The sequence below is a fragment of the Xiphophorus couchianus genome, chromosome 5 (genome assembly GCF_001444195.1).
Source record: "Xiphophorus couchianus chromosome 5, X_couchianus-1.0, whole genome shotgun sequence".
In the NCBI taxonomy this organism is placed as follows: domain Eukaryota; kingdom Metazoa; phylum Chordata; class Actinopteri; order Cyprinodontiformes; family Poeciliidae; genus Xiphophorus; species Xiphophorus couchianus.
Genome location: NC_040232.1, coordinates 14,530,907 through 14,551,947, shown reverse-complemented (window position 1 = coordinate 14,551,947; position 21,041 = coordinate 14,530,907). Strand labels below are relative to the sequence as shown.

The window sequence follows — 21,041 nt, the reverse complement described above, 5'->3', positions numbered from 1 at the left end:
AGATCCTATTCTGTTGTGCTAAATAAAACCTGGAAGGCCTTTTGGTGGTCACATACTGGGGAATTCAGCAAATAGCAGGATAATGCAAACCAGTCCAAAGCTGTCACATTGCAGTTATATAGACCAGAAACACAGCAAGTGTCAGAGAGAATAGGAAGGACTGACAATGTGTGGAAGTGTACATAACCTCAAACAACCCTGAAGAGAACAGGAGCCTGAACAGCTATCAGATGGGGTGCAACTCTACCAATGTAAGTGTGTGTTTGCTGATCCTTAGTAACGTATTAACCAACAACTCTGTTAATGAAGGACAAGTAATCAGTGATCGGCACTGTTTTTGCTGCGCACTTCCATAAACTGCGTAGATAAACCGTTCAAAGTTTTAAATGATGAAATCTCTCTACGGCACGGCCTGAGGTGCCTGAAGTGAAGGCCGTTCAGAATCATAAAGCTACGTTACAGGCTGGCTACGAAGGATACAAGCATCACAATGATTTATGGTCTGCACACCATAAAACAAGAGGGAAGACACATACATACACTCTCAGTAAAGACCTTTTTTCTTTTTTTCTTTTTTGCTTAGACCTGCATATCATCTTCAATTATTGGTGTTTGTCTGTCCTGAGCAAAAAAAAAACAAACCCACAAAAATATACTGGATTAAAACATCAAAAAGCATTCCAAGCATTCCACTAAAGGCACTCTCAATTAACTTCATGCCTTTAGTATATAAATAATCCGGCCTCTAGCAAGTTATAAAATGACTAAAATCTGCCTTCCAGTGCCGAACACCATTTCACTACTTTATCATTTTATTAAACAAAGATAAATCCAAAATGGAAAACTACCTGTAAACCTAAACCTGAAAGGTTGAACTTTCTTTACACATTTTTGGTTTAAATTCAGCATGAGCTGGAAACCAAATTAGTCAAATGACTAATGGTGCGCGCCACAGTTTCTCTACATGGTTTCAGGTTCAGCCTAATCTTTTTGCAACAACATCTATGCTGTAAACTGGAAAACGTGATTAATGGAAGATAACATGTAACATTTACTTCAAGAGATGAACTAGCAACATTTTGCTGTGTTTATATTATCAATAGTAAAACTGCCTACAGTCAACATTTTTTTCTTGCTTATATTTCTACTTAACAATCTGCAAGTAATTTTATTTCTTTTTTTTTCTTTTTCAAAAATCGGACTGTAGCCTATCCCAGTGGTCAACATTTGAAAGGTTTAAAGGTGGGCAGAGCAGTAAGTAAATATCCTAAGTATAAAGAGTTGCTATGCTATCAGTGTAAGTTTTATTGCATTTCCTTCAGCAGTCTAAATGTTTGCAAACTGTGTAAAGCATTAGCATTTTTTTCAGCCGTTACTTAGACCTTACCCTTGACTAATAGAAGTAATAGAAGTGCTAACTAACTCTTATTGTAAAACCTGGTACGATAAAGTAAAACATGGCTTGGTTACAAACTTTTTATATACCTGGGCTGATATTTGAGCAAATGTGTATTAGGGCAGTTTTGATTTTATGAATAAATACCTTGGCTGTCAGTGTGCCAGCAGCAAACTAGTCATGATTAGCAAGGTTTTAGGTTCCAGTTCGTCATGCCCAGATCTAATCCTGGTGAGCTACTACCCTGCAACTCATTACCAGCCGTCTGCGTAGCTGAATGACACACTGGTGAGCCAGTATGCCTTTTAATTCAGGTGTGTTGAAGATGGGATGCACCTAAAAGCTGCAGAATAGAAGATGTTCTAGACATTGACTTGGATTAGAGTTTCCAACGACAATCTAAAGAAAATATTCCAGTTTCAAAGTAAGAAAATTAGAAAAGAAAGACATTTGGTAAACATGTATAGCATTCAAAAATGATGCCTTTGTGTGACGTAAATCAGGAAAATGCTGATTTGAACATAACATTAGGGCAGATATCAAGCCATCAGCTCCGTGTTAACAGAGACATGGAGGGACTGGCCCTGCAGGTCTCCTATGAACCATGAAAGATGTACACAAACAGAGCACAGGCTGATGCTGGTGGCAGCCTCTTGTTTACCATCAAAACTCCTCACAGTTCACAAAAACGGGAAAATACTCTTTAATAGCAGCATGATTTCTGTATGCCTTTGAAACACGGCTCGAATGGACTTCATGTGGTTACAAATGCTTCGAATCAGAATACTCCATCAGTCCCAGAGAGTGTTTTAAATGCATATTTGGCATTAAATAGAAACTTCAACTGCTTTGTAAAAGACAACAAATCTTGGTGTCCAGTAAGAATAAGAACGAAGAAGTTGTGCCAATAAGACGCACTTTAACTGTGATGGGAATTGACAGAACACAACTAAAACTAAATTTCCATATACAGAACATTTCTTCAGTTCTCCGCTTCCTTCCACTTTGTATAACCAAGCTATGTCATATCCAGGTACTCATGCAACTGTTTATCTGTCTTGATTGTTGAGTATTCTGATTAATTATGCAGACAATTAAACATTTTACATAAATCAATTATATATTTCTAAAAAAAAAAAAGATAATTAATTCAACGTAGTGATTATTGTGCTGACTCCTGTTTGGGCAGGCTGACCCTAACATTTGTTACAATCACACAATCACATTTTCTTACTGCCGACTCTCCCATGATTATAGAAAATTATTTTAAATGCCAGCTCTTGCATGAAGGGAACATGATTCCTCCTTTCGCCACCTCCCAACCAATCAGAAGCAGAGAATAGTCTAAATTCAGGTGTGGGACACATTAGAGTGCACTCCCTCATAAAGTATGTAAAATACTCTCCCTATTGTCAGCAGCAAGAACAGGGACGCTAATTATCAACTGATTGCACATGCATGACAGGAATACAAAACATGTTCCAGGTGCAAAGCAGACACACACCAACACATCAGGTCTTATGACATCTCAGAAAATATGGAATTTCCTTTTGATATGTTCAAAGTCTGGATAAGTATAGAAATATGAACACTGAGGCTAGAAAGGTGTTTGGGCTTCCAAACTTATTTCATTTTCTATAAGTAAATTTTAATTAAAATAAATATCCAAATGTTTTACTATAGATTTTAGATAATGTGATTGATCTTTGACTTTTTTCTTCTGTGCCTATGTTTAGCACTTTGCCCATCTGGATTTAGATTTTCTTATTAGCTACTGAGAACCCACAAACTAATGCACAGTCTTTCAAAAATAAAAACATTACATTTTATTGCCTCAATTCTACATCAGGGTTATAAGCTACATCTGTTAATGCTAAAAAAGAAAGCACTGAAACTAAACTGCTATTTATTTAACTTTCACAAAAACAAAGTCAAAAACATTATGACATTTTGCAAACTGGGGTTTAAAGAGTTTTTTGGATAATTTGGTTTTGATTTGACATGTGTTATAGATTTTAAAATCAACTAATCTAAATGAATTTAGATGAAAAAAAAGTGAACTAGTCCCTCAACACTCCTGAATTGTCCTTCTCTTGTTTGTAATTTGTGAAACATACAGATCACTCAACTACTTTAACATTTTCAAGGTTTTGTCCTGAAAATCTGACCCCGATAAAAGTTTCAGAGAGAAAAATTCAGAAATGTAGGCCTGTGTGGATTGCAGAATAAAGCAAAAACTCAGGAATACTGACCCGCTCGTAATTCTATTTGAAAATATGTAATCTGTGTTCAAAGAAATCTAAATTAGTTCTCCAGTGGACATCACAACACATTCACTATTTAATTTAAGGCAGTCCTCCTCAGCACTAGTCAAACACACCATCATTAGATAAGCATATTTCAACCCAAAATAAAGAGACAGTAACTGAAACAATGTCACAGGTGAGGGGTGACTCCTCTATATTGTCTGTAAACTTTATAGGCTGTACTCCTTTTACTGAAAACATAAACAGAAATTAAATGGAATGTGTGTTTTAGGCCTGCAGGACACGTGAGATCGGCTAGAAGGCCACAAAATGTCAAAAATTTCTTCCAAGACAAAAAAGATCAACCATTCATTAAACTCAGTGATGCCTTATAGGTGAGCATCAGAGGTTCTGGGTCTCATTGTGACGCAATTCGAACAGCCTTCTAATACGCTTCAGATGCGACACGCAAAATACGTTAGAAATAATTTGTCTGTGACTAAAACTATGTGTTAGTATGAGAGAGGAGGGGGGCACAGGATGCAGAAAAGCTTCTTCTAGATTGCCAGTTGTGTTCAAACAAAATGTTCAAACATATCACTTACAGCAATCATTCTTAGTAAAACTTTGAACTGACAGAAAATCTTCAGCTCTGCTCTTGTTAAGCACTTTCTCAGCAAAACCAGCAACAAGAAATCCCGTAACTCCTGTCAGCCAATTCCAGAGTTGCTCCTCTGATTAGCGAAATGACTCAGCACAAAAACGAGACCTCTCTGCCATCCTGCCACACACATACAAGACAATGAGATCTCATTTTTTTCCCCCTTCCTTCATTCTGATGAAAGACGTTTCCCCTTTTGCCTAGAAGTCGGTCAGCTGACGCTCGCTCTACATGCAGTCATGTGGCCTGTCGCTAACCAGCAGAGGACAAGGCACAGCGTGTGCATTTCTGTGCTACAGTCACCGCCAAGGTCAAGGAGAAAAGGAAGGAGGAAGGCAGTGCCGCAGAGATAGGGAGGAAAATCACTGAAGCAGCTCAAAAACTTGAGGACAACAAAAAGCTGTCATGCTGATGACATGTAAACCGCAGTGCAGCTGCTTATTTTCTGCCCAATAACCACTAGCCACCTTAACGTCAATGTGGATGACTCTCCTAACTCCCTGCACCGGGAAATAATCCTAATTATCATGTGACAAATGGAGGCCTCATGAAGTAAAGGACGCTAAATTTAGCTAAAATTTCAACAGAGTTTATGTGAAAATTAGCAAATAAATCTGTAGATAGGCGCTTGTTTTCACTGTTTGTGATTTGTATTGCTGCAATTTCATAAAATGCAAATTATTCCTTGCATTTTTTTTTCATTTTGTGGCAAAATGAGAGGATGACCTCAAGACAAAAATAAAACACAGACACACCCATCTCAGTTCTAAATCATTCAAACACAAGAAAAGTAAAAACAAAACCTTCTTTTCATTTTTTCATTATTTTAAACGTATTCTAATCCCACAGTACAGTACGTTACAGTAACATATGGTGGTGGCAACATCATACTGTGGGGATGTGCTTGAAATGACCCAGTAAAACTCCGGAGGTAAATACAATTAGAAAGCTTGCTAGTGGGCTAATTAATTTATCTGTGGAATGGCTGTGGCTTAGTGGAAAAAGCAATTGTGGGTTCAGTTCCAACTTCTTCCTTGAAAGAAGGCAAGGCACTTATCCCCAAACTAATTGAAATATGAGTGTGTTTGTACGCATTAATGTGGCCGTATTGCAAAAATACTCTGATATTTTGCGTCTGCAGATGTTTAGCCCATTTACTGAAACTTTAAAATATTCGTTTCCTGACACTCTCTTCAGGCTGACTGAGTTTAGGTCATTTTGCAAAGAAGAAGGGCAAACATTTAGTTTCTAGATGAGAAAAGCCGCAGTAGAAATAAACCTAAAGATCTGCCACTGTGACTGCAGTGAGAGGTGGTTCTATAAAGTATTAATTGACCTGGTGGGACTGAAAACAAATACACACAAAAAAACAGCAACAAAAAATGTTTCACGATTTTTTCGCTATTAAATACAGTGACGTTTGTGGACATAATGTAACATAACAAACTGTGGGAAAGTTTAAAGGCTGTAAATACTTTGGCAAAACACTGTAGATGCAGTTTACAGCACAATTAGATTTAATTACTGACGTGTTTGTTCAAATTCATCTATGATTCAGCGACATGCAGACCAAGCCCAGTTTTATCAAAATTTTCTTGCTTACTCTCACAGTCCAAAAATATCAAAGTCAAGCCAATCAGCCACAGTGAGTGTCACTTTGTGGGCTTGTGCTGAACTGGTGATCTGTTCAGGATGCAACCCCCCTGCAGCCCTCTGACGGCTGGAGGCAGTCACAAGTCACCGAATGAAAAGATCAGGCGACAATAGAGCCTGATTGTGGAAACATTACACTATGAACTGAAATAAGTTGTCTAAGACCTCCAGGTCATTATAGCACAATAGTTGTAAAGAATTGTAGGTGGAAGTGTAACCTAGAATGTAAAAATGTGTGAAGCTCTTTCCAGGAACGCTTTCCTGGTTTCTGTAAATAACTCACTTGGATAGTTTAGGTTTCATGTTGACAGAAAGCTTGTCAGGATAATCAGATTTAGTGGAAAAGGATAGCATTAAAAATGGAAAATGAAAAGAAGATGGATATGTGTGAAAGAAATTATAGCGCACCATGAAACAATCAGACTTGCTTAGAAACTCAAATAAATGAGTCACAATATTCATTTTCTCCTGAAACGCATATTTTGTACAGTCCATAGAATTACTATTACATTATTTTGCATACATGAGCAATAGGATTTTTACTTTTTTCCACGACACACCCTTGAATGCCTAATGTTCTAGGGAATTGCAAATAGGCTCCCACATTCTCTTTTATTCTTTTAGCAATTAATTTAACTCCTAACAGTTTATCTTACCACATTTGTGTTCCTTACATTAAAGAATATTCTTCATTATCCATGCACTTGTGTTTTAATGTACAAGGATTTTATCTTTTCGCAAACCTACGGTCTTTGCCATCCCCTGCTACTTGGAAAGACAAAATGTTCTCCAACGCCGCTCACCTAAAAGCCTCTCACACCCACCTCCAGTAAGGTGAGAAGGGGAAAGTATAGCCGGCCGATAAGAGCTGAATGAAAAGCTGCTAGAATTCAGCGGCCGTGAACTCCGGCTAACGCCCCAACAGGGACGCACAAAGGCAGAACTGCTAAACGATGTCACGCAAACCTCACAGTCAGGTGTTTTAAGACCCAAAATAAAATGAAATCATCCTGAGAAACCAAAGCTGTGTGTAATACACCCGTCGCCCCGCCTGCACACTGACGCCGCTAACCCAACAAAAGACAGGAGTGTGGGAACGGGCCAGAGGAGAAACATGGAAGAGACTGATGAGAGAGAAAATGATGAACCAGAGTGTGCATAAGATGAGTGTGTTGGGGCGTACAAGAGCGGCCTCCATGTGACTACTCTGTATCAGTTTTGTGAATGGGTTCATAGTCCGATACACCATATGGAACATTCCATTCTGGCACAGCCCAGGGAGGCAATATGTGTGCTTGTGAGTGAAACCTTATCATGAAAGGCCGAGTCGTACAGTGTGAAGTGTCTTTCCTTTGGAGCTGCTCGCTTTCAAGCACACACACACACACATACCATCCGTATTTACTTCTTCTCCAAACCAGAATCAAATCACACATGCTGACACACCTTGCCACGGCCAGCTGTCTGGACAACTGGGCTATTGTGTGGAGCAACAGGTATGCACAGGAGAGTGTCTCTGAGAACAGCCGGCAGAAATCTGAGGATGTGTGCACAGCGCTGGTCAGAGCTTTACATACAGTTAAGACCAAAATTATTCACACCCTGCCGAGATGCACATTAAAAGTGATTAGCACTGAACCAACAAGCTTGTTTCTGGCAGGAAATGAGGCAAGGATCTCTCAATTAACAGTATTAATATGTATTCTATAGATATATATATATATAAAATAAACAAACCCTTCTGAGTAATCAATGGAGAAACCTCTATTGACATCAAACACTTCTTATAAATGTTAATATTTCAGAGGGTTTATCTTTGGTGATGAGCTCCAACTTGTAGAGGTTGGAAGACCTCCCTGTCATCACCCTAATCTTCCTCCACAGATTATTTTTCAAATCCGATTAGTACTCTTGACTAACTTCCTTCAAAACATTGACATGACTTCTAGTAGGAGGAAACACATTGGTAAAATGGAAAGATTACTTTTTATCTCTTCTAGTTTAGTCTTATTGTTTCTTTAGTATTAGGAGTATTTTCAGCTCCCTGGTGTTTCCTCCTCTTTGTATTCTCCAGTATATCTCCTTAGCTTCCCTGTGCCACCTTCTCCCCGCGCCTTGGCTAGCTCCTGTGCCAACTACTCACACCTGCCATCAGTTATCTCATGTAGCTAGGCCCATTGTTTCATTTGCTGCCTCCCAGTATTTAAGCTCCTCTAGCTCAGTCACAACTCACCAGTCTGTCTCATCACTTTGCTCGTCACTCTGTTTTTGTTTTCTCTGTTGTTTACCACCTATTTGTCTATGATCCACTCAAGTCTTCAGTTTTGATTGGTTTTTTGGATTCTTTGCGCTCCCTTGGTTTGTTCACATTTGGAAGTTTTCTTCATTTTTTTGTATTAAATGTTCATAATAAAACTCTACATTACGTCTCCAGCCGGCTGCATTTTGGGTCCACACCTCTACCACAGTCATGACATGAATCTTGCTGACAGCTAGGTGTGCTAACAGGACAATGATCCCCCAGCAGAGATCAAAACAGGATCTAATAGATAAAGCAGTCTAAAGTTAATGGCTCTGTCTTGACTCATATTGGGAATTTGTTGACCCTGTTTGAAGACCAACCAGTTAAAATGAAGTCTACCAATTCTGATAAGAACATCAGTCAAATATCCAGATGGAATTATGTGAGAAGCTTATCGATGGCTATAAGAAGTGTGTTTCCCCCCAGTTTGCTATAGAATGTTTACCAAGTATTAATATGGGTGTAAGTATATTTGAGCTGTATGAATCATTTTTAACCATGTCTGGAGTTCAGAAAAAGCAACACAAATTCAAACCTTTTCACTACATTCTTTAAAAAAAAAATACTTGAAGTGGTTCATTGAAAAGTAAAAGTTCAAATCCATCATAAGAAAGCCATAAAATTAGCATAATATCAATGTCAACATTGAGTGTTGACATTGAAAGACCTAAGAAGTTTTTAATGGGTAAATGTTAATGTACTTGGGGAAAATAGATTTCGTATCACCTGACTTACTTTAGAATTAATTAAAAAAGGAAATAATTGGAAATATTAGCAACAGCTGCCACCGAGCAGTGCCGGCCTATATGCCGGTCCTGCAAGAAGGTCCTGTTTTCTGGTACGCTCATTTTCTCCTGCAGAGGTGACTTATACAACTTACAGTGAAATGAAGCATAATAAGAGCATTAGGGCTTGAACAGGCTGGAGGAGCGAGGAGGGAGAAAAGGAGGGGTGTAGGACGAGAGGAGAGGATGGAGAGTTCACTGGTGTCACCGCACCGGGGGGGCGCAGGGGTTACGCAGGGGTCAAAGGTTGAACAGCGGAAAGGGGACTGAGGAAAAACAGGGGACAGGGAGTGTTGATCCAGCCTTGGCAGAGAGTGGATGTCACCTGTTTACACACTCAATCGAGCCGCCACATTCACAGAGGAACATTAAGTTACACAATGTCTCATCTTAGTGGAGCAACAGAGGGTTGAAACTGGCTTCAGTAAAGTGTTGATTACTTTCAAGTTGATTAGATTTCTACTGTGTGTTCTAGGAACCCTCCAGATGAATAAATGAATTATCATCATATCAATGTAACATCATGAGGAACCTTTTTAGGAAAACCTCCTTCATAAAAACGGTGTACGCTAGCAGAAATGCAAACACAGCAAAGTACAGATCTGAACATAAACCAAAAATGGAAACCAAAACCTCATTTAAATAAGATTTTTTTTAATTATTAGTCTTAATGAGTACCGGAAATCTGTAATCCATGACTGCTATTTGCAGTATAAACGTCAACAGGATGTTTGTTGAAACAAGTCGACAGATCCATTTTCTGGTACATATGAAATTATGTTTTGCAAAGAATTTTAAGTGCGCAGATAGACAAGGAAGGGTGTATAAATTGGTCAACAGAGCATTTGACATGGAAGACAGCTATTTATCGTTCTTACTAAAATTATTGATTCCCAAATAAAAAAAAAAATTTTAAAAAACTCTCTTCAGTTTGTCTTACTCAAAACCAGACAGTTTGGCATAAAATATTTTTTTTATCTGTAAAAATGAACTTTATACTATCGAAAAAGCCACACAACCATGTCCTCCTGAACAAAATGTAGGATTGACAACACACGCTTCTGCAAGGTCAGTAGAAAGGGAATAAATAAAGCTCTGAAATTTTTTTTAAAAACTACTTAAATTATCAGTTTCTCTGATTTTACTTTTCATAGGTATATGTTTGAGTAAAATGAACATTGATTTTTTATTATATAAACTACTGAAAATTCATTTCCGAAATTCAAAGCAAAAATTTTGTATTTATTTGCAGAAAATAAGAAATGGTCAAAATAACAAAAAAAGATGCAGTGCCTTCAAACTTCAAATAATGCAAAGAAAACAAGTTCATATTCATCTAGAAACAACAATACTAATGTTTCAGAAATCAATATTTGGTGGAATAACCATGAGGTTTTCAATGGGATTCAGTGAAGAGGTCTCTTAAATTTTTCCAGAGCTATATACGTATTTACCTCTTTAAAAGAATTAATTTTTTTTTATCTGTCCTAATACTTGTTTTGTGTTTTTATCGAAAGGAAGCTTTAAAATCCTCATAGTCTGATATATTTCCTGTTGCAAATGAGCACACTTTAAATATTAAGCCTTTTCATAACACATCACGCAACAGTAATTTTGACCTGTTTTACTTCCTTTTCGTCTTGCTGCTACTCTGTGTTTGGCCTGGTCAGATGGGAGCTAAAGAGGAAGGTGGGGGGGTAGACAGTGGGGAAGAATGTGGCCATTGTGCTCTCCAGGTATGTGTGTGTTTGTGACAAACAGAAAGAATTGGAGAGAAGGAGAGAGAAAGAGAGGGAGAGGAGATCAGATCTGGTTACAGGTGTTTCATAAACAGCACAATAGTGCTAACAGGTCCCCTTCTCTGCCTGAGCTGCATGAGTTTCTGTACGCGGTACAGCTCTGGATTTCTGCCCCGGAGTTTCTGGATTTGGTTTATGGCTTTGTCGCACAGCGCACTAAATCTGTGCTTCCTCATATTCAGCTTGGGATGATCATGTGGCATGATTGTATACTACGTGTCTGTTTGCCTCTAATTCATGCCGTTTAAGCTGTTTCTCTTCCTTATGTTTGAGGTTTGTTAAACAATATTCTAAGTCGCGCTTCTAAAAAAACAAAAGAAATGTCACATTTTCTTCCTGTTTGAATCTGCTTCAGTCACTGGTCTCGCCTTCCTGAAACCAATAACAGCCCAAACACGATTTGCCATTAAAGTCATACTGATAAAACTGCTCAAATATAGATTCAATCTTTAATGCCTTAGTTTTTTGAAAACATTTCGGACCTATTTACACAATTCGCCGTGGCTTTAATGAGGAGGGGGCGCCAAGACAGAATCGTTTGAGTAAAAAAGTGTCACAAGTCTGCCATTTTCCATGTTTCTATTTTTAGTTTTGGTCTTGCATGAGGTAGTGCAAAGAAACCACGTGTCACCACCTCATCAGGTCTGGCCAGCACTTCAACAGACACACACCTTTCAGAAACCAGCAAAAAATGTTTACAGTAAATACTCCTCAGGCTCATTCAGCCTTTGGAGAACGAAAGAATGTCAGGCTTTTAAAACATTAAAATAGCCGTACTTTCTAAAGTGTGTCATAATGTAGGGGAGGCAATGTCACAATGCATTTTGTGAAAACCTCTGAGGCTCTTGAGGAGCTATGGAGACAGCTTTTGAAATAGAAACATACATATCAAATGAGCTGCTTCATAAAACACCAAAGAGATGTAACACACAAACTCAGTAAAAAAAAACTGGCTCAAAGTTATTGTTTAAAAACTGATACATGAATCATCATCTTTGAAAATTGTCATAAAGAAAACAATTTATAAGCATTGATGGAGTCATTCTTGAATATTAATCAACCTACAGCTGAAGCATGAAACATACCTGCACCTACATGTAGAACCTTTTATGCTAATATTGTCCAATTTCAGTCCAGGTAGGGAGGCATCTTCACAAAAACTACAGGATGGTATCTCTGTAGGACACCTAATTTACACTCCTAGGTTTTATTCTCTGTGAGCCGAGATTGACTGTCTCTATTATGTTCCACAAACTTTGTCCTACAAACTCATATAAGGGAAGGACATCCATTGTGTTTTACATATATTAGTCCTCCCTGCCCTCACTTTATGCATTGTAATGAAAGCTGATAAATGAAGTATTTCATTTATTTAACAGTCTCTCCCTGTTTGTTTGTTTTTTTAGAAATGTCTATCAATAGGAATATTACTGCCTCTAACTTTGTTACTCGTTTTGCCTCATCAACTATGGAAAGCACCCTTCTGTCTTTAGCTCTATTCTAGATGCATCACTGACGTTGTTATCACTGCCATCATCTTTGTGAACGCTCTTTCATTTTATTTTACACGGAGGGAATTCCATTCAGTGCTTCCGTGTTCAGAAATGTCTCTTTCCCAGACAGAGACATGTGTATGGTCGTTATTTCCCTTAACTTAGTATTTCTTTCCCATAGAAAGAACCCATAGCCCAGTGCTTCAGTATGTAGCTGGGACTCTTTTCTGGATAGAGTCAGTGGTGGACCTAAAACTGCTATTACTTTTACATTTTCTCTTAGTTTTTCTTAACTATAATTATGGCTCTGTCTTTTTGTTTTTAAATATGTCTCTCTGAAACAGCGCCACTGATAGAACCATGAATTGGACTGTGTGGAGCTGCAATTGAATCTGAATACATTTCTGGATTGTATTGGAAATTACTTGACTGATTTGAATTAAATCTTCTCTCACTGCTGTATTGTGCAAATTATTTTGCAGAACTTGTGATGTATTACTTTGAGTTTCACTACCAGTTTTTTTGTTTCAGTCTCAGTTTTGCTTTGTGTCTTACAAGTTGTGTAATCTTCAGTTGGATTAAAAACTGCATCAGAATTTAAATTACATGGTTAATACATACCACGGTGTTAAAGATATTATTTAAGAAGGCAACAGATTTTGTCAAAGGTACGTCTCCTTCAAATCTAAATTCAAAGTGTACATCATCGTATGAAGAAGCACAGCACATCTGTTCTTGAAAATATCAGCTGGATATGAGCCGTCCTAAACAGACACACTGCAGGCTCAGTGTGTGCGCACACAGACACACACACGCAACTAAATCTCGTTTGTACAACAACAGGACACCCAAGGCTGACTGGCGCCCTGCTCGACCAGTTTTTCAAACACACACACACATAAAATGGCAAGACAAAACTTTAGTTAAAAACACACAACCACACAAACACACACACACACACACAAATAAACATCCAGACCTCGTCCTGTAACCTTGCCGTGAAGGTTACAGCAGTCAGCTGGGTCAGTGTGATCACTTGACCAGCTGAAAAAATGTCCTTCCAGATACCCACTGTGTGTGTGCATGTGTGTGTTAGTGTGTGTATAGTACGAGCCATCCAGGTGAGAAAACACAGTGTATCCGTTAGGAATCAAGAGTGAAAAACGAAGGAGGAGAAGAAGAAGAAGAAGAAGAAGTGCAGAGAACTCATGTGATGAGTTTCCAGCCAACCTGTGGGATGATGGGACGTGTAGTTGCTGCGTTGCTGTCGGTTCTTCTTCCACCACACAAAAAGCAACGATCCAACTTGTCACTTTCTCATCTTCTCTTTCTTTCTCTTCACCTCCTCCTCTGCGCTGTCCGTCGGGTTCGCCGCTCGCCTCGTGCTGGTTGTCAAGCAGACTCCTGTCTTCAGTGACAGGGCCCCCACAAAAAGCACAATGAGAACAAATCTCAGGCGACCAACTCCAAACACTCACACAGCCAGAGAGGACAAGTCAGAGTTTCTCTTCTCCTTTTGGTGTTTTTTCAGATCCTGACTCAGATCCTCTCTGTTTGTCCTCTCCTCTGCTCCAGTCACGACAACATGTGTAGACGCAACAGCGGGAGACAGGAGAACAGAGGGGGAGCCTGCAAGGTCTTAAAGTGGAGGAGAGAGCATGAGGTGACGGTGAAGAAGGAGAGAACAGACAGAGGGAGGGAGCGAGGGAGGAATAGAGGGAAGAAGGGCAGTGGTAATTAGTGAGTCTGTACCTGACTCTCACTGACATAAGCCCCGCATTCCTCAGAGCTTGGAAGGGGGGAGAGACTAAAGGGAGGTAGAAGAAATGAAAAAGTTCAGCGCATACACACACACACACCGACACACTAATCATCCCGGTGAATACCTTCTTGATCCTATGAGACACCAGAATCTATCTTCCTTTACAGCAAACCATGACCGATGTAGCGCTCCAGTCAGGGCTGCATGACGCTAAACTCAGCCTTGATGCTTCTGGATCCAAAACTCTTTGAGGTGTTCAGTTCTCCCTTTCCTCTGCTTTCGTTTCACTAGAAATCTTCCTGCCGTTTGCCTTGTGCCTCTGCGGCTGTGTGTAAGGTGTACACACTACCTGCCCCTGAAACTCACCAAACCAGAATATGAACTGCCCAAACTCCCGACACACCTCCTCCCTTCTGTCATTCCGGATGGGAAATGCTATCCTCTTGTGCCCCTGTTCAACCTGCCTGATTGCGTGCGTGTGTGTGTGTGTGTGCGGGTGTCCTAACAGCCAGAGCAGCATTCCTCCAGAGGGGTTTCCTTCACACCTCATCCCAAACCTTCGCCACATGATTGCTCTCATCCACCACCTGCTTATTACCACTGATCACCCTCTGCTGCCTCGTAAGGTCATGATGACTCGCCGTCTTTGGGGCGACTGTCTTCGCTCTTTGACGTCAGCAAAGTGGATCCCACCATAATGACAACTTTATGTAATAACAGCTCCACTCAGACACCCAATCCCGTTCCTTGTGTTTTACTGTCAGCGTGAGGACGACTTGCAGGGAAATATGAAGCTCAATATGTCTAACATCAACATATTCCAGCCTTTAAAGAGACTGCTGCTTCCTTCACAGCTGAACTGAAAGTAAAACAGAGACACAGCCGGAGCTTCTCATTGTCCTTGTTCACATTGCAGCCTCTTTTTATTCCCTTTCTTTCCCTGAAAGTACTTGTTTCATCATGTACCTCTGTTTCAACACTCCTGAAAAGAGCAGCCTTCATCTCTCATTCAACATTGTGTAACAGTGCGTCTCCCCAATGTGTGCGTCTGCCTACCTGGATTACTTAGAGAGCCGGGCGAGGGTGGGACCAGGTGCTTCCTTCTTCCTGATCTCAGCTGCTTGGTGACTTTTTGACGCCTTTGTGACAGCCTGTTGTCATGGAGACCACGGAGGCAGCGAGAACGATGTGCTGAACGGTTACAGCCGCAGCGAGCCAGCCAGCCAGCCACCAGAGTGAGGACAGAAGAGAGAAGTGAGGAAGCTGGATCCCTGTTTAGAGTAACAACACACACACACACACACACACACACACACACATACACACACACACACACATGCATGCATACAATCAGATACAGTCCCCCCTCCCCATGCACACACACACATATGTACTTACTCACAGAGTAGGGAACTTGTAAATGTGTGTGTGTGTGTGTGTGTGTGCATAGGAAACTGAGATTGAGTCAGAAGTGCTCACACAGAGAAATATCGTTTCAACACAGCGCCTGAACTCTGGTAGGGAGGAGGCTGGGCCGTTGGATTAGTTGCTCAATGCGTTGACTTTAATGCTTACTTAACAGATCTTACAAGCCTTAAATGAAAAGACAGATAAAGGAAAAATGCACACACAATACTAAGCATGCAACACTGCAGGTACAGGGCCTTGCAAAAGTATTTTAAGCCCTGAAACCTTTTCACAATCACATAGCAAGCCCCAATCACCGTACACTTCATTGAGATGTTTTGTGATAGGCGACGTAAAGTAGAGCATACGCGTGAAGTGAAAGGAAAAACTGTGGTGTTCATTTATAGTCGCTGTAGCTCAATTTAATGTACATTTTATGGACAGTATGTGAATAGATCGCCTGGATTTTGGCCTGGACTAGCTCATTCTAACACAGCCCCACTGCATGATGCTGCCCCCACTGTGTTTTACTGTGGGTGAGTTTAAGGTGATACACTTTTACATACTTTAGCAAAGCTCTGTATGTGTGGATTTAGAGGTTTGTTCCATGTTTATTTTTGTGTACAAACTATATAACTGAATTTGATAGAGATCATCTTTGAAAATCAGTTCCCAGCCTTGCCACAGATTCTTCATCAGATTTAATTCTGGACTTTGACTGGGCCATTCTGACACATGAATATCCTCTGATCTAGACCGTTCCATTTTCGCTGAGTACTTGGGGTTACTGTCCTGAAGGTGAACCTCCACCCCACTCGTGCTTATTTACCAGCCTGTAAACGTTTTCAATCGCGATCATTTTCCGAATCTCTGCTGAAGAAAAGTATCCCCACAGCATGATGCTGCCACCACCATGAGGATGGTGTGTTCATAGTTTTGTCCAGTATTAGTTCAGGATTTTGCATGCAAGTCTGGAGGTTCTGTTTAAGTCCGAGTATCTTCTTCCACTGTCGTCATGTTTGTTGTGTCCCCTACATGAGCGTGACAAACTGCAAAAGCAAATACCAGTGGCTTTCTTTCAACAATAGCTATTTCACAAAACACTTGACGGTGAGATTAAGATGTCTTTTTTTAACTCTCCATCTGTTTTGTGAAAGCACCAAAGATGTTTTTTGGGAAAGGTAGAAACCAACCTGCTTCTATTATGCCCTAAGAGAGTCAGCATGTAGTAATGACGTATGGTTTGTTCAGCCCATAGACATGAATACGGTTCATCAAGCAGAACCAGCAAACAAGACTTCATGCGTGACATGGTAACGGGTGTTACGCGCGTATTTTGCCGCCCGGGCAGCGCGGAGAAGACGCTCCGGAAACAGTATCTGATGGGGAAACGCGAATCGACGTAACACTTGTTACAGTTTTGAAAAAGAACCTCAATGAGACCTCAAAGCAGACTATATGCACAGGACTGTGCTGTTCAACATCTGCAATTTTAGAAGCTGCGAGGTTTTGTTTGTTTGGTTTTTTTTTAAAAAAAAACAGAACTCAAAGCTTTGCGGGATATCACTAACCTGGCAATTGTTTTTTTTTTTTTACGCATTTCCACTTGATGCTAATCTCGCTTCGCAGCTCAGTCGGGGCTTCCTCCAACCCAACCGGTGTTCAATCAGCGAACAGAGAAGTTGTGAACGATGACGTCAATTTTCTGCGCTGACTTATAATTGTAGTCTGCTTGTAGTTTTAGCAATGACAGCCTTTTGGTCATAGCTAATACGCAATATTGCTAATTAATAATAGGCTATTAGCAATATTATTAATGCTAATATTGAATTAGCATTAACAGCCGCCTAAATTGGATCGGCTCTTCTCTCTAGTGGAGGATGTTTTTGGGGGGTTTTACAGCACAGGCCATTTCCGGTAAGTTTCATAGCGTTGACCTTTCACATTACATACGTCACGGTCAAACATTAGCAATTGGGTAAAATTTAAAACTTCAACTAAGTCCAAACCTACAACAACCAGAAGCGAAGAATTGAACAAGGGGCTGGATTTTACCTGTCTACGATAGTCCTCTTGTGATTTTATAAGGACGCAGGGAGCTTGGATGATTTCATCTTTATAGATTAGCAGAAAGGTTTTACGAAAAAGGCTTTAGGCAACATAAAATTACAATGTCAATTTATCAAAGCTACTGGAGATGAAACCGTCTAAGTTTGTGAACCAAATAAACAGATTACAATCAGAAGACTGGCCTCTGATATGGGCCACAAAATCTCTACACTGTGTTCCCTTTGTTCATATTTCTTAGAAAAATATGTGTGCAACCGGTTAATTATGTATTTGTACCAAGTTTTAAATTGGTATGACAAAGTGTTCAAGAAGGCTATTTGAAATGGTCTTTGGTGAGTCTGGTTTTTATACCAGTTATCACACCATGTTCGCAACTTTTGAACAAAGTTCTTGTGTCCAATTAGGCAATTAGTCAACAAGACCCTCTGCACCTGCTTCTGTGATTGGGTCTAAACGAAACCAGGGTTCATTTTAAAGTTTCCTGTTAATAAAAGCTCTTGAGCCATGCATAATACTATACAAGCATATCACTTCTGCATTCGCTCTTTTCTCACAAGGAGTAAACAAAGTAAACTTCCCTCACAATACGCAGCTCAAACTCTGCCCTCTTTGCTGCACAATGGAGCGATGTGAGACACAGAGAGCCCAGAGTCCCAGTAAAACACTCAACCGATACTCTTATGATTCAAAACAATGGCACACAAAGGGATGGGGTAGTGTGGCTATTCACCCGCAACAAGTGAATCCAATCAAGGCTCAGGTTCAGGAAAACTTAGAACAGAGGAAAACATGGATCAGGTTACAGCTGTGTGTGGTGGTGAACTGGATCCAGGAACTCAGATCATACAGATCAATATGTGGTGAGCCTAAAATATATTTTATACACTAACTTTACTTCCCTTTAAATATATGTATTTTTTTTAAATAAAATCATTTCTAAAATTAAGGAGCTGCATGCTAAATTTGATCCATCTTATCATATCAGAATTTTATTAAAAATTAAATGGAAATTTGAAAAAGATAATAAACTAGGACCAGCTGCCCTGGACTGACTGGCTTACAGAGGATAACAAAAAACTTTCAGTGTTTACTTTCTTTAGTTTGTAATAAAAACAAACTAGATGTCAGGCTGAGGAGAGAAACACTGTCATAATGCTTCAGGAATTTTACAAGAGACTTGGCTGAACGATCGCCTTATAGTAAAAATAATAATAATAGTAAAACTTTGATAACAAACAAATCATAAAGAGTTTGTAGGGTTCTAGAAGTTGTTTTGCATGTACATGCACAAATACAAGCTTCATAAAAGAAAAATAGGAATAATCAAAGATTTGTGTGTTGTTGTCATTACTGCCAAAAGCATGTGTGGATCAGTCTTGTTTAGGACCTTGTGTTTCAGCTTCAGGCATGACTGTCTGGGTGATGGAAAAATAAAAGGTGCAAGGTGAAGGCTTTACCCTGATCCTGCCGCACCTTGACCTAGACCTCATCCAATAACTGTAGAAAGAAGCCAAAACAAGATGGGCAAGGAAATTGAACTCCTGTATATCTACCAAGCACAAATCTAATGAGAAAACATTCGATGTGTGTTACTGAAACTGACTGAATATTATGCTGAATTATTTCTGTTCTGCCATGTCACCTTTCCCAGCTAGAAGATAATTGAAGTCATTACGTTTTTTTTATAAATAGTTATTCAGAAGCTGGTTTGTAGACTTCAAAAAACGCTTCTTTCCACGCCAGGTTGTTATTTTAAGAATTTCTTCTTAATAACTAATCTGGCTAAAGAAAGGTTAAATAAAATAAAATTGTTTCATTCCGTTTGTATTCCCTATTTGCAGACTCCTTCATCTCCTTATTTGCTTACAAAAAGGCAAAACAAAAATCAGTAAAGTCAGCATCAAACTTCATGTCTGAAATTTCAGTTATGAGTGTAACATTCAAACAAAATGAAAGAAATGAGTACTAGCCTAATATTGCACTATACCAAGCAGCACTGATGCAACTGGAGGTCAAATGCATCACAATGCAAATATTGTGACTGAGTAACATTCATGTGAAAGGTTGTTTGAAGTAACCAAGCAGATAAATTGGTTTAAGGAGCAAAACAAGGGGGGGGGGGGGGGGGGGGGAAAGAAACTCTCAGCCACCGCACTGCCTCCTGTTAAAGATTAAACCTTTTATTGAAAAAAATTCCAGGTCAGCTTATGGCTGCACAAACCCGCCGTCTCCAACAGGGCTGATTATTGAAGCTAACGCACACAAACACGCACACACAAACACAGCCCGTCCAGAGCAACTGGAGGCCTGTTGTGAGGCGACACTGATGACGCGTGTTGGATGGGATAATCTCTCCAGCTGTACTCTCACCCACAGAGAAGTGAGGCTCATTTGGCCCAAAGACCTCACTCTGATTTTTCCAAACACACTGATAAATCTCCCCCAAGCTCGTTGGCTAGTTCCACCTTACAGAGAGAGCAACTGAAGAAGAAAAAAAAGGATTTAAGTTCATCAAACGTCATTCTGGCTCAGCAAATAAAATTGTTTTTGCTGTATTGGGAAAAAATGAACATTTTATTTAGTAGAGCACTTGAAATATAATGTGAGATTCACTCGTGTATTTTTTATTTTTAATTTTTTCATTTGAATGCGGCCAGTGAGAGGATTTATAATTGGTCACATTTTATAGCATTGTTGCTGTTCAGAGATAAATGTCTCCCTCTGTCGGTGAAGTGTCGATATTACAGTCATTCACATTTTTACTTCCAACAGCAAGTTAGGAGAAAAAATATGAGAAACTAAGAAAAGAGCGTTGAAATGTTGTAATATTAAGCCATCTGTCCTACAATGCTGTACATTATGAATAGAAAATGAATAACTAGACATATAAATAAAAGAATAAATAGGACAAATAAAGAATTTTATAAATAAACAGATATTTACGTATGTCACTGCATAGGCTTCTTGCTTTCCTGATGATCATAAAAGCTGTTTAAATTTAAAAAGGTGGATTGGAAACTAAAAAAGCAACAAAGTCACTGCAAAATTGGCACCAAAATAATAGTTCATATTATTTTGGTGCCAAAAAAATAATATGAACTATTTTTCATAGTTTCTTTCTTTTAAATCATTTTGCAGCTATTGGAATACATTTTTCTAGCATGACATTTTTCCTCCCTCACTGAATAAACATACTGAAAAGGCAGAAGGCTGGAATTCTAAATGAAAGTTTTTCCAGCTAATATGAAAATAACTTAAGGCATTTTGCACATCATCTTCACCAATAAATAAATGTGAAAGGCGCTTTAAATAGTTGTGATCATTTGATGTTGGTCACAAGCTTCCTAACGTTTGCACTGCAGTGCTTGATGCTGCTCACAGGGAGGCAGTAACACGTAGGTGTCAGTGTCTGCTGCTTGGTGTCGTTTTATGGTGTAAAGCTATAATTATCTCCACAACACTATTCA

The 21,041-nt window shown here is 39.4% G+C and overlaps 1 protein-coding gene across 9 annotated transcripts in view; it reads right to left on the bottom strand.

The window, feature by feature from the left end:
• The window catches only part of rbm47 (RNA binding motif protein 47), a 45,256-nt gene extending 29,910 nt beyond the window's left edge, over positions 1-15,346 (bottom strand). For 2 of the 9 annotated variants that reach the window (XM_028017216.1, XM_028017226.1), the window contains exons 1-2: positions 14,222-14,467; positions 13,566-13,743 (exon numbers count right to left, since the gene is read on the bottom strand). The gene's annotated coding sequence lies outside the window, so the exon portion shown is untranslated. Of the gene's footprint in view, positions 1-13,565; positions 13,974-14,087; positions 14,143-14,221; positions 14,469-15,153 lie in introns of those variants that run through there. The other 7 variants (XM_028017227.1, XM_028017225.1, XM_028017220.1 and 4 more) reach the window with 6 other exon arrangements.
• Between the last annotated feature and the right edge of the window lie 5,695 nt (positions 15,347-21,041).